Raw genomic sequence first — 27,763 nt, 5'->3', positions numbered from 1 at the left:
GTAACCATATATCTAACTCAGACTTCATCTGTTTAAATGTTCTGTTTGCCTCTTGGTAATAGACCTTTATTTCACTCAAACTGAGTAATAAGTCTTCCATACTGAAGTATGTTCCTTGCCCAATTAATCCAAAGGAAAAAAAACCCTCAAATGATTAGTAAAGAAAAATGTAGGGATTAACACACCCTTTTAATATGTTTTTAAATATTTTGAAGGTTTAAAAAGTATTTAAAGTTTCTAATTTCTGGTGGGAAAACATTATCTGAATAAATACCCGAATGGCAAACCACTGTAAGATGTTTCAGTTGCATGTGGGGCAGAGGGGTAGGAATTCTCTTCATAGCATCCCAGCTTTGTCCACGAGAAGGTCAGAGGTACACTGGTTTATATTATTGTGACATTTGCCAGGTGATCTAAGTTGCTTCTGCTTCAGCAGGGGCTTGATTTGTCAGAAGGGCATTATGCTTGACCTCTGAATTTGGCTGACAATTTACTGATGAGATTCATAACCTTTGGGTTGCTCTGATATTTTGACATATTTGCTGAGTCCTGGGCCACATCCTAGAAGGCCGCCATAACTTCTAGATCCTACGTGGCTGTGAGAACCTCTGGATCACTTAGACTTACATTAAGCCCAGGCATTCCTGCCATTCCAGGCATTCCTTCAGAAAAATTACCTGGCATCCCCCCCAGGAAAGCCACCTGGGAAAGAAGCTCTGGCTTCTTCCTCCCTCTGCGTACTCTCTTGTTCTCTCCGAGCCTTCTTAACCCTTTCTGTTCTTTCTTTGATTTCTGGTTCTTTGTGTTTTCACTCATACTTTATCTAATGTTCAGCAGTTTTCGGGGTCCTCGGTTGAACTTCTTTCAGCATTGCACTAGCATCTTCGTCTTAATCCAGTTTACAAGCAAGGGCGAGGTCACATGCTGCTTCTTCCCAATGGCCCAGAAGTCTGCATGCTTTCCATCACCACTTGAGAGGCTGAGCTGAATCAGAATTTATTTCAATAGCTCTGTCACAGTCTTGGATGGCAGCATCTGGCTTCTGTAATTTGATGAAGACACTGGCTCTCTTGGCATGCACAATGCCCAAGCGAGGATTCAACTTAAAGGCATGTGTGAACAAGTCAGTGGCTTTCTGTAGTTCACTGTTGTTTAGGGCTTCAGTGGAAGCCACTTTTTTATCACTTGCCTGATCCGTCATTTCCTCGGTTATCTCTACATTTTCATTTCCCATTTTTTGAGAGGCATCAGTATCTGGTTCAGTCACACCTTCATTGTCAATTTCTAGATCACTTTTCCTTACTTGATGGTTCATCTATCTTTATGTTTTCCTCTACCTTCTTACTATGATTTTTCTTCCTTCATACTGTCTTTTGACTTAGTTTTTTGAGTAGCAGGTGGTATTTTACCCCCCATGCTCTCCATCCGCTCCCGCAGGAAGCGCATTTCCTCAGTTTGCAGAACACTTGGATCCCGTTTATACATTTTCACGAAGGCCTGGAGCTCGTGCACTTTGTGGGGGTCCGTGGTCGAGAGGCCGTGGCAGGTGGCAGGTGTGGCTGAGGTTGTGGCTGCTGCTACTAGCTCAGCATGACCGTGTGGAAGGGCTAAAGGAATTATTGACAGATATGTATTTATTGCTATTTTGTTCATTGTTTTCTGGCTGTTTTTGTAGTTCCTCTCTCTTCTTTTCATCTTCTCTTGCTCTCTTCTCTTGCGTTTTGATGCCTTTCTTTAGTGTTATGTTTAGAGGTTTTTTTTCATTATCTTCTGTGGATTATAGATTTTTGCTTTGTGGTTACCATGTGGTTCATATAGAGCAGCATTTAACAGTATTTTAAGTTGGTAGCAATCTTAAATTTGAATGCATTCCGAAACTCTACAGTTTTGCTTCTCCTTCCCTACATTTTGTGTTTTTGATGTCGAATTTTATATCTTTTTATTTTGTGTATCCCTCAACCATTAATAGTTCTAATTAAATTTACTACTTTTGTCTTTTAACCTTCATTCTAACTTGTAAGTGGCTAATCTACCAACTTTACTATATATTTACCTTTACCAATGAGATTTTTACTTTTTTTTTTTTAAGATTTTTATTTTTAAGTAATCTCTACACCCAATGTGGTGCTTGAACTTACAACCCCCAAGATCAGGTGTTACACACTCTTTGGACTGAGCCAGCCAGGCACCCCAAATTTTTACTTTGTGTTTTCTTATTAGTTATTGCCTTTTCTTTTCAGCTGAAAGAAGTCCCTTTAACATTTCTTGTAAGGCTGGTTTAGCTTTTGCTTGTCTGGAAAATTTGTTACCTCTTCTTCAATCTGAATGACCTTGCTGCGTAGAATATTCCTTGTGGGAAGTTTTTTCCTTTCAGCACTTTGAATATACCATGCCACTTCCTTTGGCTCGCAAAATTTCTGCTGAAAGTTCAGTCTCATGAGGGTTCCTTCATAGGTAACATGTTGTTTTTCTATTGCTACGTTTAATTATCTTTAACTTTTGCCATCTTAATTATAATGTGTCTTGGTGCCAATCCCTTTGGGTTCATCTTATTTGGAACTCTGTGCCTCCTGTACCTGAATGTCTCTTTCCTTTGCCAGGGTAGGGAAACTTTCAGCCATTATTTCTTCAAATAAGTTTTCTGCCCCTTTCTCTTTCTTCTTCTGGGACCTTTTTTTTTTTTTTTTTTTAACTTTTTTTTTAGGTTTATTTATGTTTGAGAGAGAGAGACAGAGCACGAGCAGGAAGGGACAGAGAGAGGGAGACACAGACTCCAAAGGAGGCTCCAGGCCCTGAGCTGTCAGCACAGAGCCTGTTGTGGGGCTCGAACCCACAAACTGTGAGATTATAGCCTGAGCCAAAGTTGGATGCTTAAACTGACTGAGCCACTCAGGTGCCCCAGGATCTTTTTTTTTTTTTTTTTTTAATTTGTTAATGTGCATTTACTTTTGAGAGAGCGCAACAGCATGAGTGGGGGAGGGACAGAAAGAGAAGGAGACAGAATCCAAGGCAAGCTCCAGGCTCCGAGCTGTCAGCACAGAGCTTGACACAGGGCTTGAGCCCATGAACCATGAGATCATGACCTGAGGCGAAGTCAGGTGCTTAACCAACTGAGCCACCCAGGTGCCCTGCCCTGGGACCTTTATAATACGAATGTTGGTTTGCTTGATTTTGTCTTATAGGTCCTTTAGGTTGTCTTTACTTTTAATTTATTCATAGATTGATTGCTGCTCTATTTGGGTGAGTTCCACTACCCTGTCTTGCAGGTCACTGATCCTTTCTTCGCCTTCATCTAGTCTGCTGTTGGACCCTTCTAGTGTATTTTTCAGTTCATTGATATTCAGCTGGGTAACATTCATCTGATACTTTCTTACATTTTCCATCTCTTTATAAAAGTTCTCATTGTGTTCATCCATTCTTCTCTTGATTGGTGAGCTTATGACCAGTACTTTGAACCCTTTATCAGATAGATTATCTTATTTATCTCTGTTTCATTAAGGTCTTTCCTGGGATTTTATCTTGTTCTTTCATTTGGAACATATTCCTCTGTTTCCTCATTTTGCTTGTCTTTCTGTATTTGTTTCTATTTATTAGGTAAATCACCTTTCTTTCCAAGTCTTGAAGGAGTGGCCTTGTGTAGACAATGAACCTAGATGAGCCTATTGTTCAGCCTTGCTCTAGCTCTTGGTTGTATCTCAAACCTTTGTGATTGTCTGAGTAGCCTGATTTATTCTTCAAAGGTCCCAGTTGATGAGAATGTGCCAAGACCTGCCAGTGTTACAAGGGAGTGATCTCAATCAGTACCTGGTTTCAGGCTGATTGGAAGCCAGATCTGTAGGCTTTTAATGTATGCAAATACATACAGTCCTGTGGGACTACAATTATAAACCCTTCTGACTTCTGGACCAGCAGATCTGGAGGTGTCCCTTGGGTGTGGCAAACCTGAAGCCTGTACCTACTGGTCCTGGGGATGTGTTTCTGTTTGCTGTCTTTGCAGTACCCCTGGTGTAATAACCTGTCCAGAACTAACTGTTTTTCTGATTTTTATAGTGCTGTGGAGCCCAGAAATGCAAGCCCCTTTAGTAACCAGGGCCAAGTGATCAAGTGGTGTCCCCTATGTGGACTATGCTCACCCATGGGTTTTAGAGAGGCTGAGGAGTGCCGGGGTCAGAGTAAGCCTTAGTGAGGCAAGGAAAGAGTTTGGGGGTGGGGGGGGGGGAATGCCTGTGGCCTTGGCAAGGCTGTGTCTGCATGTGCCCACCTGCAGTAACATAGAGGGAGAGTACAAAAATGGTACTTGCTGGTACTTTCCTCCCCAAAGAAACTCCCAACTGGTCCTTGCTCCTTTAGCAGATACTTTTAAGATTAGTGAATAAATCTTCATATATTATCCAGTTACCTCTCAAACTACTGCTTACTTTTGCACTGGGTCTAGGGATAAGTGAGTCCACACACAAACCCCTCAAAAGGAGTATCTAGGATCCATACAGCTCCCCAGATCCCCTGGACATAAACCTTGGTTTCCAAAGCCAGATATTTTTATCCCTCTGTTGTAGGTCCACACTTCAGGGAGAGGCTCTGGTCTGTGAGATCCCTCCCTATTGTAGGTGGTTGTAGTGGGGTTAAGGAGGTAAGACCATGTTTCTGCCTCACTTACCTATCTTGATGTGGCCCTTTTATCCCTTATGGAGGGAGCTGTTCAGATGGCTAGTTTTCAGTTCTTCTTTAGTGGGAATTGTTTCATATGTAGCTGTAGATTTTGTGTGTCTATGGGAGGAAATAAGTTCAGGCTCTTCCTATGCCATCATCTTGGATCACCTCCTAAAAGTTTTTATTTCGTATTAAATGTTTTACTTTGGACTCACAAGGTTAGGGGCACCTGGGTGGCTCAGTCCGTTAAGCGTCTGACTTCAGCTCAGGTCATGATCTCGCAGTTCCTGAGTTCAAGCCCCATGTTGGCCTCTGTGCTGACAGCTCAGAGCCTGGAGCCTGCTTCAGATTCTGTGTCTCCCTCTCTCTCTGCCCCTCCTCTGCTTGAGTTCTGTCTGTCTCTCTCTCAAAAATAAATAAACATAAAAAAACCAGACACGTAATGGACTCACACAGTTAAAGATGCCTTTCTCTTTTTTATGTGTTTTACTTAGGATTAACTGAATATGATTTTTAAAACTCCATGGAGTCATTACTTTATATTTCTAAATATATAAGAGCTTTTTTGTTGAATCAATCCCTTTGTTCCTTTTAGTGCAAATATTTCAGATTTAGTTTAGTCCTTGAATTACTTCAGTTGAAAGAAAGCTCAAAGTCATCTCATCAACTTTTTGACCAGTAGTGGAATCTACTGAACATTGCCAATGACTGGTAACTCAGTTCTTTGTTAGATGAGATATGTTTTATTCTCGCTGACTTCTTATGTTTTGGTTCTTACTGTTTTGGTTCAGTTTCTATTTCAGGAGGAAGTCAAGTCCATTATTCCATGAAACAGACAGAAATTTGAAGATAGCTGATTGTTTCTACTCTGCTTTTCCTTACTGCTAAATACTCATTTCTTTCTTTTTTTTTTTTTAATTTTTTTAATATTTATTTTTGAGAAAGAGTGCAAGCAGGGGAGGGACACAGAGAGAGGGAGACACAGAATCTGAAGCAGGCTCCAGGCCCTGAGCTGTCAGCACAGAGCCCAACGCAGGGCTCGAACCCATGAACCGTGAGATCATAACCTGAGCTGAAGTCGGATGCTTAACCAACTGAGCCACCCAGGCGCCCCATAAATATTCTTTTCTTTAAATTAGCTTTCCATGGTTTTTGCAATCTTACCAATGAGACACTTTTTCTTATCCTGTGTCATCTTAAATCATTCTCTTCCCTAGGCTTTTGTATAGCATACTCTTGGAGATATTCTTATGGGTTCTTGGACAGTGCCTATCCAGCTCTTTTGTGGACTTCTCTTCCCTGCAGTTCCCTTAAATATTGGTTTAATTTTTCTGTTTCTGTAGGTTTAACTTTTCTTCTCACTGGGCAGTCTCATCTTGTCCCATGTTTTGCATCCATAAGATGACCCAGATTTGTATCTCCAACTCAGATCTTTTTTCCACCTCCATACCTGTATTTCTGTTTGCCTGTTGGCCATTTCCACTTGGATATCTCATAGGCATCACAGTGCATTCAAAATTGCTTAATCTTGTGTCCTTCCTGTGTTCCCCAGCTCAGTGAGTGTACTGTCACCTGAATGAAAATGTGAGTGCATTCCTTGAATCTTGCTTTCCTTCCCAGTTTAATCAATCATCAAATATTACTGATGCTAACATTTACGTTTTGCTCTAATCCGTCTTCCTCTATTTTCAGAGAGATTAAAGAAGAATTCAGATTTCTGGGGGTGCCTGGATGGCTCAGTCAGTTAAGTGTCTGACTGTTGATCTCCCCTCAGGTTGTGATCTCATGGTTTGTAAGATGGAGCCCTCGTTGGACTCCGTACTGACAGCATAGAATCTGCCTGGGTTTCTCTCTCTCCCTCTCCCTGCCCCTCCCCAGCCGGCGCTCGCTCTCTCTCTCTCTCTCTCTCTCTCTCTCTCTCTCTCTTTCTCAAAAAATAAATAAACTAAAAAAAACCAAAAAAACAAAAAAACAAACAAAACCAAACCCAAAACAAAAAGAATTGGGATTTCTGTTGTCCTAAAGCCCATGATATTTTCATTTTATCATGCTGCCTTGCTGGCATTATCAGAGATTCATACTGCCTTCTGCTAGAGGAATTTAAAATGCTAAAAACAAAGCCTTTTGGGGCGCCTGGGTGGCGCAGTCGGTTAAGCGTCCGACTTCAGCCAGGTCACGATCTCGCGGTCCGTGAGTTCGAGCCCCGCGTCAGGCTCTGGGCTGATGGCTTGGAGCCTGGAGCCTGTTTCCGATTCTGTGTCTCCCTCTCTCTCTGCCCCGCCCCCGTTCATGCTCTGTCTCTCTCTGTCCCAAAAATAAATAAACATTGAAAAAAAAAAATTTTAAAAACAAAGCCTTTTATTTTAGGTTCTGATATGGTATTTTAAAACATATTAGGATAGTAGAGCTGTTGTAGGCCATTTATCAATTATATGAGAATTAAAGTCTTGCTTTAGCTGCATTCTGCCTTATATTTAGCAGAGTTCATAATTTCAGAGAATTCAGATTTGGAATTTACATGTGGAAAAAAAACTTTTTTAGATTTATTTATTTATTTTAGAGAGAGCAAGCGCGAGCTGGGAAGGGGCAGAGAGGGGAGAGAGGGAGACACAGAATCTGAAGCAAGCTCCAGGCTCCCAGCTGTAAGCACAGAGCCTGATGTGGGGGTCAAACCCACCAACCTGTGAGATCATGACCTGAAATGAAGTTGGATACTCAACTACTGAGTCACCCAGGTGCCCGTGCATGTGGAAAAATTTCAAGACTTTGATCAGAATGTCATATGTACATAATTATATGAGACTAATATTCTTTGTAGCTAACTGTTGAATTAAGTTTACAGATTTTTATGTTTATTTTTTAATTTTTTTTAATGTTTATTTTTGAGAGAGAGAGAGAGACAGAACATGAGTCGGGGAGGGGCAGAGAGAGAGGGAGACACAGAATTCAAAATAGGCTCCGGGCTCTGAGCTGTCAGCACAGAGCCCGATGAGGGGCTCGAACTCACAGACTGCGAGATCATGACCTGAGCTGAAGTTGAATGCTCAATTGACTGAGCCACCCAGGCGCCCCTTTATGTATTTTTTTAATGTTTGTTGTAGAGAGAGAGCGAGAGCACAAGTGCAAGTGGGGGAAGGGCAGGGAGAGAGGACAGAGAGGATTTGAAGTGCTTTGTGCTAACAGCAGAGAGCCTCATGTGGGGCTCGAACTCATGAACTGTGAGATCATGACTTGAGCCAAAGTTGGATGCTTACCTGACTGGGCCACCCACGTAGGCCCAGATTTCTTATTTATTTATTTATTTATTTATTTAAAAAAAATTTTTTTTTCAACGTTTATTTTTATTTTTGGGACAGAGAGAGACAGAGCATGAACGGGGGAGGGGCAGAGAGAGAGGGAGACACAGAATCGGAAACAGGCTCCAGGCTCTGAGCCATCAGCCCAGAGCCTGACGCGGGGCTCGAACTCACGGACCGCGAGATCGTGACCTGGCTGAAGTCGGACGCTTAACCGACTGCGCCACCCAGGCGCCCCCCAGATTTCTTTTTTAAAAGGGAATTAGCATAGATAGCTTTTCAGCCAGTACTGGTGAAAAAATATTATGAAAGTGAGACAGGGTAAAACATCTTAGAAATTCTCACTGTTTGGGGGATGCCTGGGTGGCCCAGTCGATTAAGCATCGACTTGATTTCAGCCTAAGTCATCGTCTTATGGTTGTGAGATTGAGCCCTGCCTAGGGCTTTGCACTGAATGGGGAGCCTGCTTGGGATTCTCTCCCTCACTCTCTGCCCCTCCCTAGCTCATGCTGTCTCTCTCAAAATAAATAAATAAACATTAAAAAAAAGAGAAATTCTCACTGTTTTCTGTAGAAATTTGCTTTCTCCACATTTGCTTTTAAAAAAGGAAGAAATAGTCTCATCATTGCTTTAAAATTATGTTTTATCATAAGAGTGCTCAGAGGGAATATCCCCAGTGATCTTAGCTATACTTTTGAATATAGCTCTTTGGCATTATGTTCACGTTGGTTGATCGATATCTCGAGTTTAAAATCAAGGTACAACTGAAGGAAAACAAACCATGGAAGCTCTAGGGAAAAAGTGCATATTGTCTTTGTTAAAGTGGTAGACAAGAAAACTAAAAATTCAAAATTTGGCTTTCAATGAAATTTTGATTAATTTTTTCACTTCATTTCTCCATTTGAAGAATGAAGAAAATAGTTCCCAGCAGTCTTCACTGAAAGATTGTTCTCTAGACAAATATTTATCAAGGCTCAAAAGAACGTTGGGTCTTGGACACTCTGAAATCCTTGATTATAACTGTCTTCTAGCATCTGGGAAAAGCAAAGCAAAGCAAAGAGATTTTAACATACTTCTCTTGTTCTTCTTACTGTTCTTAAGTACAGGAGAAATACCTAAAGAGCACACCATGGTACTGAAGAATGTTTCTAGAAGCTCTCAGTGGGTAGTTGTGTACCAGATGTCCAACTGCATTTTTTTTTTTTTAAAGATTTTATTTTTTTAAGTAATCTCTACATCCAGTGTGGGGCTTGAACTCATAGCCCTGAGATCAAGAGTTGCATGCTCCACCAGCTGAGCCAGGAAGGTGCCCCCAACTGCATTATTTTTGTTTGGAATAGACCCAAGCTATACATCTCCATAAATTCTTAGTATTGTCGGGGCCCTTCAGGACATTCCCCTAAGACGTGAATTCTGATTACAACTTTGCTGGCTGTGAGCACCTTTAGCCTCAGAGTGGATGTTAAGTTCTGTGTATTTCCAGGTTTCCAACATTTACTAATTGGGTTATGCCTACTTAAATACTCCTGGCAGTTTCCCTTGGCCACCACATTCTCCACACTCTGCCCTAACCTGTTTTGTATATAGTCTGCCTTTGGGCTCTGCCTAGACATTTATAGCTTTTCTTTCACAAGAAGTCTTAATAAAGTATTGATTTGTATATTCTTTAGTTAGTAATTTATTGTTGATTATAAAAGTAATTCACACTGTAGAAAATACAAAGAGAAAAATGTGCTTTTCATCCTACCATCGGTGAACCAAATATTAATACTTTAGTGTGTTTTAATGTAGTGTTTTTTTCTGGATGCATGTATTTTGTGTAGGTGTGGGAGAAAGAAAAATAAGTGTGGATGTTATTTTTTAAAATGAGAAGTCTCTTATTTTGCTACTGGGCACAAAGAGTAACTTTAAAAAAAAAAACCCTTTTTTTTTCTGGAACAATTTTAGAATCACAGAAAAGTTGAAAAGATACTGCAGAGATTCTCATATACCCTTTACCTGGCTTTCCCTGACGTTAATCTTTTTTATTTTTTTTTAAGTTTATTTTATTTATTTACTTAGAGAGAAAGAAAGAGAGAGAATCCCAAGCAGGCTCCACACTGTCATCGCGGAGCCCGATGTAGGGCTTGAACTCAGAAACCATGAGCTATGACCTGAGGTGAAATCAAGAGTTGGATGCTTAACCAGCTGAGCCACCCAGTTGCCCCTTCCCTAATGTTAATCTCATATAGTTACTGTGACACATATTTCAAAACTAAGAAATTAACAATACTGTTAACTATAGACTTTATTTGGATTTCCCCAGTTTATCCACGAATGTCCTTTTTCTGTTCCAGAGTCCAATCCAGGATACCATATTGCATTTTAAAAGAACAGATCTGTTCTTTCTTTCCTGCTTAACTTTATACCATGAACATTTTTTGGTCATTAAATGTTCTTTAAACAATGCTTATTAATGGCCCCATACATGGATAGATGTACTCTGATGTAACTATTTCTGGTTAACTGTGGTGGGCCGCATTTTGGGAGTTTGGGGAGTGTTAGAAAACACATATATCAACCATTTTTATTAATGGTGTACTTGAATCAGATAATTTTAATGCTAGATTATAGCAGTAATTTTGAATGCATTGCTCTAAAAGTGGAAAATAAATAATCAAGTTTATTTTCCTTTGAGGTTATGTTTAAGAGCATTTACATTGAGTTAAATGCAGAATCTGATGAGCTGTTCATGAAGCAGTTTGTTTTGAGGGTTATTTAGAGTTGCTTGGCATTTGGCTAACCTTACTTTAAGTAGATTATGTATATACATTCTGTGTACACACAGTCAATATTTAGGCTTTTAATAGGAGTCTTGTACTAGCATGATATCCACCTGTGTTTGGAAATACAGATTTATGGTATATTCCACTTACATATTCAGTTTTTCAAATTACCACTTTATTTCCTTTCATTAATGTTTATTTAGTTCTAGGTTAAGCATATAATATAAAAAGCGAAGATGCCTAGAGATTCTCTTGCAATGTTGCATCATTTTATGGATATTTATTGCTTGATTGATACTGAATAAGTTGCATATTTCACATGACGTCTGAAGTTAGAGTGGCTTGCATTTAGTGTTTTGTTTTAAAGAATAAAGCCAAATGCTTTTTAAGAACCATTATTAAGCAAAATGCTGTAAAATTGATACTTAGATTTTACCTCTTGCTGTTTGCTCAGTTTAGTAAAATGTCATAGGTTAAATATTATGCTAGAGTTCGATCTAGGCTAGTGAACTACTGTCTATTATTAAATTTATAAGCTAGAAGTTTATTTTGAGGCTTAAGCTATCACTTGTTAATTTGATGCAGTTGTATGAATTCATATATAGAAATAACTGAGCTGAAGAATCTGAACATTGAATTTTGTTACACAATACTCACAGAAAATTGAATGCACCATCTCCATAAGACCAAATATATTTATTCCAGTTTTCAGGCATTTCTGGAGAACACCTATTCTTTCTTACCGCTATCTTACATGACTGCTTTCTGTGGTGTGGTCTGTGGATTTTTAGTGGGGAGAGCTACGTGATCTGTCATATAGAATATTTGGCACTTTGATGTTACTGGAGGACAGTATTTGATTTCCTTGTACATATTTTTAGATTGCGATATAAAGTTCTAAACTAAGGGTTTGAGAGGTCCCAAGGTTGATTTTTTTTCCTATGCTTGAAGATGCTGAAATTGTTGCCGTTGGTACTGATTACCATTATTGACTTAGCTAGAGTAGAGTGACTCATCTTCTGGGTTTGCACATCTGTAGTTGTGTTTTTATATCTTGGGACAGAGATTACGGACACTCAAACTTAATTATATAAATTTCATTACCAGTGTTTCTAGGTGTAATATATTCCAAAGTTATAGATGATTTCAGGATTGAATTATGACCAGTATAATTAAAGGTAGAGTGGTGTTTTAGATAATCTTCCATTTTAATTTATCTTATTTTTAGCAAGCCATTTTAATACCACTTTCTCAGTATTTGCTAAGTATACACACAATTGTTGATAGATAGATAGTAAAGATATAGCTACAGATTCTTTTATTTCATTCTTAAAATGCATGATTGAAAGTGAATTTTTCAGATCAGTGTGAAATATGAAGTCAAAGTGGGTAACTTTTTTTTAGGTCTGGAAGAAGTATCTGAACTTTAGGTCATCGTCCTATAGTGACTCACTGCAGGCAAGTTCAGATGCTGTTAGGAGAATATTTATGTTTATAGATGGATGCTGTGACTGTGACTGTGCTGTGACTTTGGGCATCATAGAAAGTAAAACACCATGGACTGTATTCTTAGGAATTACAAGTTCTCCTTATATGTACTCTAGATTTTCTGCCTCTATAGGATGGTATTTTGGTTAAGACATGAGTGGCATCTTTCAGATTCTAAGGGAGAATGTGAACTGTGAAAGTACAAACTGGCCCCTCAGGAAATGGCACGAGCCTGTCTTCCTACCTATATCTCTTAATATTTTCCCAGGCATACCCTGTCTTCCAGATGTAAGAAATTATTTGCTATGTCTGGAGCAGGCCATGCCCTATTAGACTTCTGTGCTTCTGCATATACTCTTGATCTGGATTGCCCTTGCCTTGTTAACATTTTAGATTTACTCACAGGAAAATGAATTGACAACAGTTTAAATATATATAAGTATGTGCTTACTTTTTCTTGATCATCCTGGTTTTACTTATCTCTTACAGAGAAAACAGAAATGAGAGGAATCTGGTTTAAATTGCAGTACCAGGAATTTAGATTAGACATAAAGAGTTTCCAGAAAATAAAGTACCACATATTGAAGTGATTTGTAAGTAATATAATTTTGAAGAGTTTTTTATTTTTGTTTTTTGAAAAGTTTAAAAAGGAGGGGGTGGTTAAAGGATTCTGAACTGCAAAGTGGTTCACCACCATAGCCCCTAGTAAAATAAAAAACCTAAAGGAAGAAAAATCTATTTAGGAATATGCAGATACAACCATATTCATGGATAGAAGCTTAAAAGATAATTGGGAACTTTGTGGTTTTGTGTGTTCATGTGTACTTTAAATTTTTTCAGCTAACAAGGAAACTGTTGCAGGTGTCCTTACTTTTCACAGAATGGCTCTGGTTTTGTGACTAGCAAAATATACTGAGAAATCTCTCCCCTTAGCTTGTTTGTTTGTTTTTTAACTCTTCCTTAGAATAATATAAATAATAAAAAATCCTTAGCAGTGTTAAAATAAGCAGAAAACTAATATGTATCAATCAAAAAAAAAAAAAAAAAAGACCTTCCCAGTAGTTTAAAAATAATCAAACCACCGACACAAAGAACAAGGTTTTTGAATACCATTCTCTTGATTGTTTTAATATAATTAAATGTGGAGTTAGCTGTGCCCCAAATTTAGAGTTATATTGCTATGCTTCTAACTATAGATATTCTGTCCTGGCTACATTTGAACAGAACTACTGTAGTATAAGCCAAATTCACCCACAGTGCTAGTGAACTGAAAGAGCAAATATACCTTCCTAAGCACCAAATTTATAATCACACTCATGAATAGAGTTCAGTGTTCTCTTTGCTTGTCATTCTGCAAGAATCATATTGGAATAATTTAGGACAGCTTTACTAAATTTATTAATGTAACTCTTGTTATGAGGATAGTGCTTAAGTTCTAGGCTTCTGTGCTTAGAGAGCAAAAGGCTCCTTTGTAATACAAGAGATTTTTACCTGTAGTGGTGATATAATAATTCCTTGTCTTTTTTTTTTTTTAATTTTTTTTCAACGTTTATTTATTTATGGGACAGACAGAGACAGAGCATGAACGGGGGAGGGGCAGAGAGAGAGGGAGACACAGAATCGGAAACAGGCTCCAGGCTCTGAGCCATCAGCCCAGAGCCTGACGCGGGGCTCGAACTCACAGACCGCGAGATCGTGACCTGGCTGAAGTCGGACGCTCAACCGACTGCGCCACCCAGGCGCCCCTCCTTGTCTTTTTAAACATATTATTAAACGTATACACATATTATATATATTTTTCTAAATGTTTTTATAGCTAGAATTTATTTGGTTTTCACAATAACTCTGTGAATAGGTATCCTAATGTTATAAATGAGGAAACTTAGGCACAGGGAGGTTGACTGATTGCCATTTAAAACATTGTTTTAAAATCAGTTATTATTATTTCGGTGGCTAACATCTAATTGCTTACTATATACTAGACACTGTTTTAAGCTTTTTATGTATTTTAATTAATAAGAGCTTGGGCTTTGGAGTCAGATTCAGATTTAATCCTGGATCTTCTTCTTATCAGCTATTGACTTGGGAAAGCTACCTAACTTCTTTAAGCCTTGGTTTCTTCATTTGGAACAGAGAAATAATGATAGTACCTACCTCATAGGGTGGTTGTATAGATTGAGATAATCCAAGTGAATCTGTCTAGCATATAGTGAGGGCTTTAGTGGAATCATAGTTGCTCTGATGTAGATATGTATTTTATAAAGTAATATCCATGTTACAGCAAGATTATGGCTCCATGTAGTGTCTATAACTACCTCTTTCCTTTCACTACCTCCAAATCACCTTTTGTAAGCCTTCTGCTTCTGGGAAGAAACCAAAGACAGTTAAGAAGTCATGGAGAGTATCTGAAACATTCATGTTTCAGAGTCAAAGGCAGGACACTGTGGTCCATTGGGTTGTTTCATTCCAGGAGTGCTTTGGTATATCAGTTATTCAGAACTCAGAATGTGTTCTTGTATATCCTTTTAAATGAGGCCATAATGTCTATTAATCCCTGATACAACTGACATACTAAATCTTTGCGTAGAAAAAGCAAGCAAAGAACTTCATGGTACTTTGGCAGTGCTAATAATCAAGTAATAAAATAACAAAAATGAATATATATATTGATACTCAAAAAGAGGTTCAGAGAGAATTCTGGGAACATGGTAAAATAGGAAGCATCAGGAATCAATCTCCCCACATAGGCAACAGTTGCCCTGGCAGGATCGTACATAACTGTTTTGGTAAATTGGAGTTATTAAAGATTTGCATCTTTTAGGAGAAGGCTTGGCTATAAATTGTGATTAATTTTGGTCAGTTTCAGCTCTCAGCACAGCTACTCATCCTCTTCTCCTAGTCCTGTGTAGCTTACACATAGCTTGTGAGAGCCAAGATAGGCAAAAAGGATCTTCTCTTCCAAATGTCAGAAATCTGTGCTTGGGTCAGTGACTGCTGCTTCTGATCACAGAGGTACACAGGAAGAGATGGGCAATCAACCACTGTTGTTGAGCCTCTCCCTGTTGTTGTAAGCTCTTCCCCTCCAGCTGAAGTGACTTCTGGGAGATTTAAAGGGCTAGCACCTTCTTTTGCCCCATTCAGTTTTCTTTTTCTCCCCCTCTGGGAAACAGACATTAAAGACTACAACATTCTAAAACAACTGCATATAGAGGGAGATTTCAAAAGTGACTACACATGCCCAGAAAAAGGCCCAGAAAAGACCTGAGAAGACCTTAAGTTTATATCTTAGGCTGACTGTTGGCAAAAGAGGGAGCCTATGACAATCAAAAAAATAAAATGGCAAAAAACAGCAAAGGGGAAAATCTGATTTCCAGAGTTACCACATTAGATTAAAATACCAGTTTTCAACAACAACAAAATCACAAGGCAAAGGAATAAGAAAGTGTGGCCCATTTGAAGGAAAAAAAGAAATCAACAGAAATTGCCCTTGAAAAAGTCCTGATGACAGATATATTACACAAAGACAAAAACAATTGTCTTAAAGATACTGAAAGAACTAAAGGAAGATTTGGAAAACAAATACCAATAAAGGAATAAATAAAAAGAAATCAAATCCTGGAGCTGAAAAGTACAATAACTAAAATGGAAAAATCAGTAGATTCAAAGGCAGATGTGAATAGGCAGAACAAAGAGTCAGCAAACATGAAGATAGGACCATGAAAATGATCAAGTCTGAGGAACAGAAAACAGATTGAAAAAAAGTGAACAGATCAAACAAATTGAAGAAAAATGAACAGAATCTAAGAGACCTGTAGGATACAGTCAAGTGGAGCAACATACATATTGGAGTGCTGGAAGAGAGAATATTTGAAGAAATAAGGGCTGAAAACATCCCAAATTTGATGAAAGACCCGATGAATGTAAACGTCCGAGGAGCTCTTTGCACTCTGAATAATTTAGATTAACTCAAAGAGACACACATCAAGACACATTTTTAAAAATTTATTTATTTTTTAATTTACATCCAAATTAGCATAAGTGCAACAATGATTTCAGGGATAGGTTCCTTAAGCCCCTTACCCATTTAGCCCATCCCCCCCTTCTACAACCCCTCCAGCAACCCTCTGTTTATTCTCTATATTTAAGAGTTTCTTATGTTTTGTCCCCTCCATGTTTTTATATTATTTTTGATTCCCCTCCCTTATGTTCATCTGTGAACATATAATATTTTATGTTATAATATTTGTCTTTCTTTGACTAATTTCACTTAGCATAATACCCTCTAGGTCCATCCATGTGGTTGCAAATGGCAAGATTTCATTCTTTCTGCTTGCTGAATAATCTCCATTGTATATATATATACCACATCTTCTTTATCCATTCATCCATCGATGGACATTTGGGCTCTTTCCATGCTTTGGCTATTGTCAGTAGCACTGTTATAAACATTGGGGTGCATGTGCCCCTTCAAAACAGCATACCTGTATCCTTTGGATAAATACCTAGTAGTGCAGTTGCTGGGTTGTAGGGTAGTTCTATTTTTAATTTTTTGAGGAACCTCCATACTGTTTTCCAGAGAGGTTGTGCCAGTTTGCATTCCCACCAGCAGTGCAAAAGAGATCCTCTCTCTCCCTGCATCCTCACCAACATCTGTTGTTGCCTGAGTTGTTAATGTTAGCCATTCTGACAGGTGTGAGGTGGTATCTCATTGTGGTTTTAATTTGTATTTCCCTAATGATGAGTGATGTTGAACATTTTTTCACGTGTCGGTTGGCCATCTGGATGTCTTCTTTGGAGAAGTGTCTATCCATGGCTTTTGCCCATTTCTTCCCTGGATTATTTGTTTTTTGTGTGCTGAGTTTGGTAAGTTCTTTATAGACTTTGGATACTAACCCTTTATCTGATATGTCGTTTGCAGATATCGTCTCCCATTCCATCGGTTGCCTTTTAGTTTTGCTAATTATTTCCTTTGCTGTGCAAAAGCTTTTTATCTTGATGAGGTCCCAGTAGTTCATTTTTGCTTTTGTTTCCCTTGCCTCTGGAGACGTGTTGAGTAAGAAGTTGCTGCAGCCAAGGTCAAAGAGGTTTTTGCCTGCTTTCTTCTTGAGGATTTTGATGGCTTCCTGTCTTACATTTAGGTCTTTCATCCATTTTTGGTTTATTTTTGTGTATGGTATAAGAAAGTGGTGCAGGTTCATTTTTCTGCATGTCGCTGTCCAGGTTTCCCAGCACCATTTGCTAAAGAGACCGTCTTTATTCCATTGGATATTCTTTCCTGCTTTGTCAAAGATTAGTTGACCATATGTTTGTGGGTCCATTTCTGGGTTCTCTATTCTGTTCCATTGATCTGAGTGTCTGTTCTTGTGCCGGTACCATACTGTCTTGATGATTACAGCTTTGTAATACAGCTTGAAGTCTGGGATTGTAATGCCTCCAGCTTTGGTTTTCTTTTTCAAGATAGCTTTGGCTATTTGGGTGTTTTTTGTTTTTTGGTTCCAAATTTTAGGATTGTTTATTCTAGCTCTGTAAAGAATGCTGGTGTTGCTTTGATAGGGATTGCCACATCAAGATACATTTTAATTAAACTTTCTAAAGCCAAACACAAGGAATCTTGAAAGCAGCAAGAGAGAAGCAAATCATCATATATAAGGGATCTTCAATAAAGTTATCAGCAAATTGCAAAGTTAAAAACTTTGGAGGCCAGGTGGCAGTGGGCTTATATATTCAAAGTGCTAAAAGAAAAAAACTGCTTGGAGCACCTGGGTGGCTCAATGGTTAACCATCCGACTTCGACTCAGGTCATGATCTCACAGTTCATGAGTTTGAGCCCTGTGTTGGGCTCTGTGCTGACAGCTCAGAGACTGTAGCCTGCTTTGAATTCTGCGTCTCCCTCTCTCTCTGCCCCTTCCCTGCTTGCATTCTGTCTCTCTCTCTGAAAAATAAATAAACATAGAAAAAAAGTGCCAACCAAGAATTCTGTATCTGGCCAAACTGTCCTCCAAAAGTAAGGGAGAAATTAAGACATTCCCAGATAAACAAAAGCTGAGGAAGTTCATTATCACTAGACCTGCTCTGTAAGAAATTTGCAAGGGAGTTCTGCAACGTGAAATGAAAGGATGCTAGACAGTAACTTGAAGCCATATGGAGAAATGAAGATCTCACTCGAGATGAATACAGGGGAATTATAAAAACTAGTACTGTTGCAACAACGATTTATAACTGCATTTTTTGTTTTCTACATGATTGAGAGACGAATAACATTTAAAGGTGAAAAAAGGCTAATATTGTAATTGTGGCTTGTAATTCTTTTGTTTTCTATATAAGAAACTAATACATCGGAAAAGAATTATTAGTTTATCTTTTGGGGCACTATGAGTATAAGCACAGAGCTTTGGGACATCGGTAACTGAAAGGAGTGGGGATGGAGCTGTAAGAAGGCAGAGTTTTTATATGTTATTGATGTTAAGCTGGTATAAATTCACATTGGATTATTACAACTTTAGGATGTGATCTAATCCCCATGATAACCACAAAGAAAATATCTGTAGAAAACACACACAAAAGGAAATCAGAAAGAAATTTAAACATTTCACTACAGGAAAAAAAAACAACAAAAAACCTAAACACAAAAACAGTAATGTAGGAAATGAGGGACAAAAAACCTTAAGGCATATAGAGAACAAATAGCAAAATGACAGAAGTCCCTTCTTATCAGTAATTATTTTAATTGTAAATTCATTAAACTCTCCAATCAAAAGACAGATTGGCATAATGGATAAAAACACATGATCCAACTATATGCTGTCTACAAGAGGCTCACTTTAGAGATCCAAAGACAAGTAGATTGAAAGTGAAAAGATGGAAATATATATTGCATTCAAATTGTAACCAAATGAGGTCAGAGGTGGCTGTACTAATATCAGATAAAATAGACTATAAATTTAAAAAGTTTGTAAGAGACAAGAATATTATATATTAATAAAATATTCAACAGAGCAAGAAAGTATAGCAATTATAAACATTTATGTACCTAATGACAGATCATCAAAATATACAAAGTAAAAACTGACAGAATTGAAGGGAGAAATAGACAGTTTTACAATAGTAGTTGGAGACTTCAGTACCCTACTCACAATAATGGATAGAACAACTAGACAATATCAGTAAGGAACTAGAGTGCATAACCAACTGAATCTAACAAACGAAACACTCTACCCAACGATAGTAGCATCCACGTTTTTCTCAAGTACACATGGGACATTTTTCAGGATAGATGATATGTCAGGCTGTAGATTAATTCTTAATATATTTTAAAAAATAGATATCATACAAAGTATCTTCTCTAACCATGGGGGTGAAGTTAAAAATCAACAACAGAAGGAAAACTGGAGAAAAATCATAAAATTCTGGAAATTAACACACTTTTAAACAATCAGTGTATCAAAGAAGAAATCACAAGGAAAATTAGATAATACTTAGAGATAAATGAAAATAGAAACATGCCAAAAAGAATGGGATCCAGAGAAAGCAGTACTAAGGGGGAAATTTACAGCTATAAGTGCTTACATTAAAAAATTAGGAAAACTTCAAAATGACAACGTAACTAACTTAAGGAACTAGAAAAAGAAGAACAAACTGAAACCAAGGCTAACAGAAGGAAGGAAATAATGATGTTTAGAGCAGAGATACGTTATACAGAGAATAGGAAAAAAAGAAAAAGCAACAAAATAAAAAGTTAATTCTTTAAGACAACAAAGTTGGTAAATGTTTACTAGATAAAGAAAAAAGAGGGAAGATTCAAATTACTAAATTAAGAAATGAAAGTAGAGATATTATTACTGATTTTACCAAAATAAAAAGTACTATAAGAGAGTACTATGAACAATCGTACACTAACAATGTATCTAACTATCAATTAGATAACATTGATGAAGGACAAATTCCTAGAAATAAAATCTACCAAGAAAATCACAAATAGAAAATCTGAATGGATCTAGTAAGGAGATTGAACCAGTAATCAAAAATATCCTGACTAGAAGAGGATTGGTTTCACTGTTGAGTTCTACCAAACATTTAAAGAGTTAACATTAGTCCTTCTCAAACTTTTCCAAAAAACTGAAGAGCGAACACCTCTTAATTCATTCCATGAGGACAGCATTACCCTGATGCCAAACTCAGACAAAGACACTGAAAACTACAGACCAAGATCCTTTTTTTTTTTTACAGATTTTATTTTTAAGTAATCTCTACACCCAGCATGGGGCTTGGACTCACAACCCCAAGATCGAGTCACATGGTCCACTGCCTGAGTCAGTCAGCCAAGTGCCCCCCGATATCCCTTATGAACATTGATGCAAAAATCCTCCCCAAAATACTAGCAAATACAAGCATACATTTAATATGTAAATCAGAAACATATTAAATCCCACATGACAAAGTGAGATTTATTCTTGAAATGCAAGAGTGGTACAACATAGAAAAATCAATCATTATAATGTATCATATTAATGACGTGAAGGGAAAAAACCACATGATCATCTCAACTGATGCAGAACAAGCATTTGACAAAATTCAATAATTTTTCATCGTAGAAAAATTTAAAAAATGAGGAATAGAAGGAAACTACCTCAACATGACAAAAGCCACCTCTAAAAACACCCAGTGAACATCATACTCAGTACTGAAAGACTGTAAGACTTTCCTCTAAGATTGGAACAAGTCAAGGATGCCTGCTTTCACCACTTTTATTCAACATAGTACTGGAAGTTCTAGCCAGAGCAGTTAGGCAAGAAAGAGAAATAGAAGGCATCCAAATTGGAAAGGAAGAAGTAAAACTATCTGTTTGCAGATGATATGATCTCATATGTATTGAAAGATTCCACACACAAAAATTTTTTAGGACTAATAAACAAATTCAGCAAAATACTAGGATACAAAGTCAATATGCAAAAAATAGTTACATTTCTATATACTAGCAGTGAACAATCTGAATGGAAATTACAAAAACAGTTCCATTTACAGTAGCATCAATAAAATACTTACGAATTAAGTTAACCAAGGTGGTGAAAGACTTGTACAATAAAATCTACAAAACATTGCTGAAAGACGTTAAGGAAGACATAACTAAACACACCTGTGTTCGTGGATTAGAAGATGTAATATTGTTAAAATGTGAGTGCTCCTCAAAGAGAGCTGCAGATTCAGTGCAACCCCTATCAAAATCCAGTGGTGTTTTTTTTTTCCCCAAAAAATAGAAAAACCCACCCTAAAATTTATATAGAATCTCAGGGGACCCCAAATAGCCAAAACATTTTTTTGAAAAAGAACAGGGGGCACTTGGGTGGCTCAGTTGGTTAAGGATTCGACTCTTGATTTTAAAGCTCGGGTCACGATCTCGTGGTTTGTGGGATCGAACCCCACATTGGATCTGCGCTGACGCACAGAGCCTACTTAGGATTCCCTCTCTTCTCTCTTTGTCTCAGTCCCCCTGCTCGCACTCTCTTTTTCTCTTTCTCAAAATAAATAAACATTTTTTTAAAGTATTTTTAAAAAGGCAAAACAGGGCGACTCACACTTCCAGATTTCAAAACTTATTACATAGCTACAGTAATCAAACAGTATGGTATTGGCATAAAGACAGACTGATAGACCAGTGGAATAGAATAGAGAATCCAGAAACAAACGCTCACATACATGGTCAACTAAGTTTTGACAAAAGTGCCAATACCATTCAATGGGGAAAGGACAATCTTTTCAGAACATGGTGCTCGGGAAACTGGATATCCATATGCAAAAGAATGAACTTGTACCCTCACCTAACACCCATACAAAAATTAACTCAAAAAGGATCAAAGACCTAAATATAACATAAAACAATATAGTTCTTAGAAAAAAAAAAAACATTAAACAAAAGCTTCACGACATTGGATCTGGCACTGCTTTCTTGGGTATGACACCAGAAGCATAGGCAACAAAGGCAAAAATAGACAAATTGGACTTCATGAAAAATAAAAAATTTTGTACATGAAAAGACACTATTCAACAGACTGAAAATGGCAACCCACGGAATGGGGGAAATATTTGCAAACCATATATTTGATAAGAGATTAATATGCAAAATATATAAAGAACTTCTAAAAGTCCGGAACAGGGGCGGGCACCTGGGTGGCTCAGTTGGTTAAGTGTCCGATTCTTGGCTTCGGCTCAGGTCATGATCTCATGGTTCATGAGTTCAAGCCCCACATCAGGCTCCATACTGACAGCATGGAGCCTGCCTGGGATTCTCTATCTCCCTCTCCCTCTGCCCCTCCCCTACTCACTCTCTCTGTCTCTCTCTCAAAATCAGTAAACTTAAAAAAAATTTTTAGAGTCCAAAACTAAAAAACATACCAACTCAAAAATAGGCCAAGGACTTGTATAGACATTTCACCAGAGAAGATATATGAATGATTACTAAGCACATAAAAAGATGCTCAAGATCACTAATTATTAAGGAAATGCAAATCAAAACTACATGGAGATAACATCTCATACCCATTAGGATGGCTAATACCAACAAACAAAAACAGAAAACATGTTGGTGAGGATGTGGAGAAATTGGAACTCTTAGGCATACTCGTGGGAACATCAGTGGTACAGCTGCTGAGGAACACAAAATGGCAGTTCCTCACAAAATAAAAAATAGAATTACCATGTGATCAGCAGCATTGAATTGAAAGCACAGTCTCAAAGATATTTGTACATTCACGTTAGCAGCTGCATTATTCACAGTAGCTAAAAGGTGGATAAATGTCCATCAATAGATGAATGGATAAGCAAAATCTGGTGTGTGTGTGTGTGTGTGTGTGTGTGTGTGTGTGTGTGTGTGTGTGTAGTGGAATATTGTTCCAGCTTTAAAAGGAAACTGTGACACCTGTTACAGCATGGATAAGCTTTAAGGACATCATGCCTAGTGAAATAAGGCAGGCACAAAAAAGATAAATACTATGATCTCATTTATATACGGTACCTAGAGTAGTCAAACTCATAAAAACAGAAAGTAGAAGGGTGGTTGCCAGCATTCGTTGGGAGGGGAAATGAGCTATTTAATGGGTACAGAGTTTCGATCTTTTAAGATGAAGAAGTTCTAGATATTGGTTGCACAACAATATTGAATATATCTAACTCTCCTAAACTGTGCACTTAAAAATAGATAGGATAATCAATTTTATGTTATGTGTCTTTTACTCAAATAAAAAAAAATTAAGAAAAGAAAAAAAAGAGGACTGAAGGTAGGACAGAATAAAAAGTTTTCATAGATTTTGTTGGATTGCTTTTCAATATTTTCTAGAGCCTTATAGGTTGGTACACTGATACTTTGATATATTTTATTTCAAGACTTAAGATTATTCCTTGGTATAGGGTTATAGAAGGGTCACTGTCACTTCTGTTAGTCATATTTACTATAATTAAACTTATTTCAGAAAGGAGGTTGTGAGATGCTTGTAAGTGGAATCTATGAGAAGAGAGATTTTCCTGAGTTAATTGTCTGACATCTCTCAGGAGAGAGAGATGAACAAACAATGTGTATTCTTGTAAGAGCAATGATTTGTGTTGGAATTAGCCACATAATTTTATAAGCCAAAAAGCATGATATATGTTAATCTCCTGGAGAAAAGAAGGGTGTGCTAAAGCAGAGGCACTGGGTAGCCGCCCGCTCTAACATGGGCTGTAGCAGCAGCTTATGAGGGGCACAAACACACCTGACTGAACTGCTGATTTTGTATATAGGTTCGAAGTCCAAAATTGAAAATTTTGTTTGCATGTGGATTCATGATTTAGAAATGTTCATTTTTTAGTTTCTTAAATTTATTTTATTTATCTAATTTTTATCTTCTTAGAGAGTGGGGGGAGGGGGGAGGGTGAGGGAGAGAGAGAGAGAATCTTTTTTTTTAATGTTTATTTTTGAGAGAGATAGAGTGTGAGTGGGGGAGGGGCAGAGAGAGGGGGAGACACAGAATCTGAAGCAGGCTCCAGGCTCTGAGCTGTCAGCACAGGGCCGAACACAGGGCTCAAACCCACAAACTGCCAGATCATGACCTGAGCCAAAGTTAGACACTTAATCCACTGAGCCAGTCAGGTGCCCAGAGAGAGAGACAGAAAGAGAATGAATCTTAAGTAGGCTCCACGCTCAGTGCAGAGCCCGATGCAGGGCTCAATCTTGTGACCGTGACCCTGGGATCATAACCTGAGCCATATCAAGAATCAAACGCCCAACAGACTGAGCCGGCCAGGTATACCTGGAAATGTTCATTTTGGGAATCAATCATTTGTTAACTCTAGTTAATATATAGATTAAAATGAGACTATTTGCAAAACCCCTAATGCCTGATACAGTGTAGTTATTCAGTAAATGTTAGTGCCCATGTTTAAGTTTGATATTTTTCTGTGTTATAAAAAGGGAATTGATTGACCAGAAATTTCCCAAAAGTATGTTGGAATCTCTTGAAACTTTAAATTGTAATTTATTGCTATAAGTTACACCATTATCCTGTGACTCTATGACATGCTTGTTCTAATGACTGACTAATGACTGACTTGACTAATGACAGTCCTAATGACTGACTCCTCTGATTTGGTTCTGGAGGGGTCTTGTAGATTAGGAAGGTACAGCAAGTGGACTCTCAAGTCTGCTCTTTGGGAGGAGTGCCAGAAAGGTTTAAGAAAAGTGACTGGAAGTGGAGAATTAGCCTGCCACAGGATGAAATGGGGTTTTAGAGTTGGAAAGGAACGTCGGAGGTGGTTTAGTCTGACCTCTCATTTTATGGCTGAGGAGATAAGTATAGAGAAGTGAGTTGTCCAGTGTCATAGCTGTAGTGGAGAAGCCAGTCAATGACTTATGAAGGTTCTGATATCCAAACATTATAGAACTTAGACTATATAGCATGTTTACTTCTTCCTTTGAAAAGGCTGTGTGAATGGTAACATGTACATGTCATTTTAATTTTAAAAATAGATCTTCTATATCAGATTTTTATACTTTTGAGTTTATTTAAATAGATTAACTGAACTAACAGTGCTACTGGAAGTCTTATAAGGAAAATCATTGCTTTAAGAGAAATAAATTCTTGCCTTTTTTCTGTTTCTAGGTTAAGTCACCAAACAAAGAAAACATGGTATTTTGAAGAATGATTAAACTCATGCTGCAGAAGAGGCTAAGAATATTAATGGCTAGATCTAGGTAAGTTGAGGTTTATCTTAAAAAAAAAAGAAAAACATTAAGTTCACAAATTATATTCTCTTTTTTTTCCCCACAAATTAAACAGGATATTTTAATTGTTTTCTTGAATGTAGTCACATTGCGGTCTGAGTTGCTGTCCCCTCCAAAGAATAAGGACAAGTGGCTTTAATTAAACTAAGCCAATGTTTACAAATTTAAAATAATCAGGGGCGCCTCAGTGGCTCAGTCAGTTGAGCATCTGACTTTGCCTCAGGTCATGATCTCACGGTTTGTGACTTTGAGCCCAGAGCCCTGTGTTGGACTCTGTGCTGACAGCTCAGAGCCTGGATCCTGCTTCAGATTCTGTGTCTCCTTCTTTCTCTGCGTGCACCCCCCCCCCCCAAATAAATAAACAATAAAAAAATAAAAATAAAAATAAAAATATTCAGGCAACTTGGTGCAATACCAATCTTCCCAAACGGTAGCTATCTTTTGTTCTTGAATGTTAATCTCAGCTACTTTCTTGAGTGAGCATAGTCTATATAGGTTTTTGCTGAGTTATGAATTTGGTTGGGTAAGATGGTGAAATCATATGGTTTCTTATCAAGTATTTACAGTTTTAGTGCACATTATTAAGTCTTACATAACTCAGATGTGGTCTCCAAATATTAATCTGGTGGTCATAAATGCAGAATATCTAGTATCTTGTCTTTCCCCTTGCCTAGGAGTTTGTGGTTTTGGAGGAGGAGTCAGAGATGTGCAAGAGAGCTCCACACTAAAAAGTCTCCTTCTGTGCTGGAAGATTGACCACAACCTCCCATTGCTCCAGCTGTCTAGTCTCTCACTCAGACTGAGCCTTTTCTTTAACCTTACGGAGGCCTCCTGTTCCTTTTTGCCTCTGGTTTTTCCATTTCATCAGCCCTCTTCTTTTTTTACTTCTTTCCCGACTGGACCTGATGTTCCGTCACTTCAAACCCCCTTATTGCCAGTATCCTCTAATTTCCTTGTCCTCTTACCCTCTGAGCCTGGGTCGCCGGAACCATCTGCCCTCTGGACGGCTGAGCACTGCTGCAAAAACAGTGCCATCTTCCTCTCCAACCTCTGCTGAACTCTGAGTGCAGCCTACTGAATAATCCTGCTACCTTTCGTGGGTAGCCCCCTGGTGAATAATCCTACCGTTTGCCTCAAGTCCCTCATTCTGCAAACTTGCTTTCTATTTTACAAAGGGAATTTAGGATGATAGGTGTTACCTACTTCAGTTTTTCTGCTGGGTCCCACCCATTCTTATTTTCTTCCCTCTCTCCTCAGGACAAGGCAGTCCTACTTCTGTGGGCAGACTTCTCATTCTGAGCCCTGGAACTCCTCTTCTCCAGTCTCCCTGTCTGTCTTGATCTACCATATAACTCATTTTTTTTCCTTTGGTTTTTTTTTTTCCTAAAAATTTTAACCTTTCTTGACCTACTGATTACAAACCTGTGTAAATCTATGTCATCTGAAAACAAATAACTCAAGCAGCATATTTTCTTTTGAAACCATGTCTGTCTACGCTGTCACTCTCTGCCCTTCCCTTTCTGAACCTGTTCGGGAAAGAGCAGTTTCTGTTCTCTGGGGGGCTACTTCCTTATCTTCCATTTGTTCACTTCAGTTTGGTTTCCGCCTCTACCAGTCTCCCATGATGGAACCCTCCTTCTTGACACTTTCTTTTTTCAGTTTGTACGATTCTGATTTTTTTTTTTCCTCCTTCACTCGCTTACCCCTACTCCAGTATTTCTACATTTGTATTCCCCAGAATTTTAACTGTAGACCACTCTCGATACTATCCTTGGGCAGTGTTTTCTGTTTTACAGCTTCAAATATTCTGTGTGTATCAATATTTTACCCCTTCCTCAAATCTGTACTCGTGTATTTAACTCTCTGTTGTATATCTCCATTTGGTTGTTCTCTAGCATCTCAGCATGGCTAAAACTGAGCTAACCACCATCACTTCCACTTGAAAACTACCATGCTTTTTTCTGTCTCAGGTTATGGAACCAGCCCCCTTCATCTGCCACACTGGAAGCTGCCTCTTCCTTCCCGTATGCCTAGCCAGCCACTTCGTGCTGCTCACTTGCCTTCCTAAATATTTTAAAAATTCATCTCTTGTGTCTCCCTACTACTGCTGCACTGGTTTTAGGTCTGTAGCATATTTCATTTCTCAATATTCCCTAACTGGTTTTTCTTCTCTGAACTGAACTGCCACTTAAATTTATTCTGCAGGTGGATATATTTAAAATGAAGTCATGAGCAACTCGCTTTCCTGCTTCCCATTCTTTACTGTGTTTCCATTATGTGTAGGATGAAATCCATTCTTAGCATGGCACACGAGG

General features: G+C 38.1%; 1 protein-coding gene and 1 pseudogene across 2 annotated transcripts in view; one reads left to right on the top strand and one right to left on the bottom strand.

Annotated features, from left to right (window-relative positions):
- FRS2 (fibroblast growth factor receptor substrate 2) overlaps window positions 1-27,763 on the top strand; it is a 113,246-nt gene that overhangs the window by 71,246 nt on the left and 14,237 nt on the right. Inside the window, exons 4-5 of one of the 2 annotated variants that reach the window (XM_040491455.1) lie at window positions 12,689-12,792; window positions 25,327-25,418. The gene's annotated coding sequence lies outside the window, so the exon portion shown is untranslated. The remainder of the gene's footprint in view (window positions 1-12,688; window positions 12,793-25,326; window positions 25,419-27,763) is intronic. The other variant, XM_040491456.1, reaches the window with a different exon arrangement.
- On the bottom strand, window positions 460-26,483 carry LOC121040065 (hsc70-interacting protein-like; annotated as a pseudogene).

Source organism: Herpailurus yagouaroundi, unplaced genomic scaffold (assembly GCF_014898765.1).
Source record: "Herpailurus yagouaroundi ecotype Mexico unplaced genomic scaffold, PumYag 182, whole genome shotgun sequence".
NCBI classification, from domain to species: Eukaryota; Metazoa; Chordata; class Mammalia; order Carnivora; family Felidae; genus Herpailurus; species Herpailurus yagouaroundi.
This window is presented reverse-complemented; position numbering and strand designations above follow the sequence as displayed.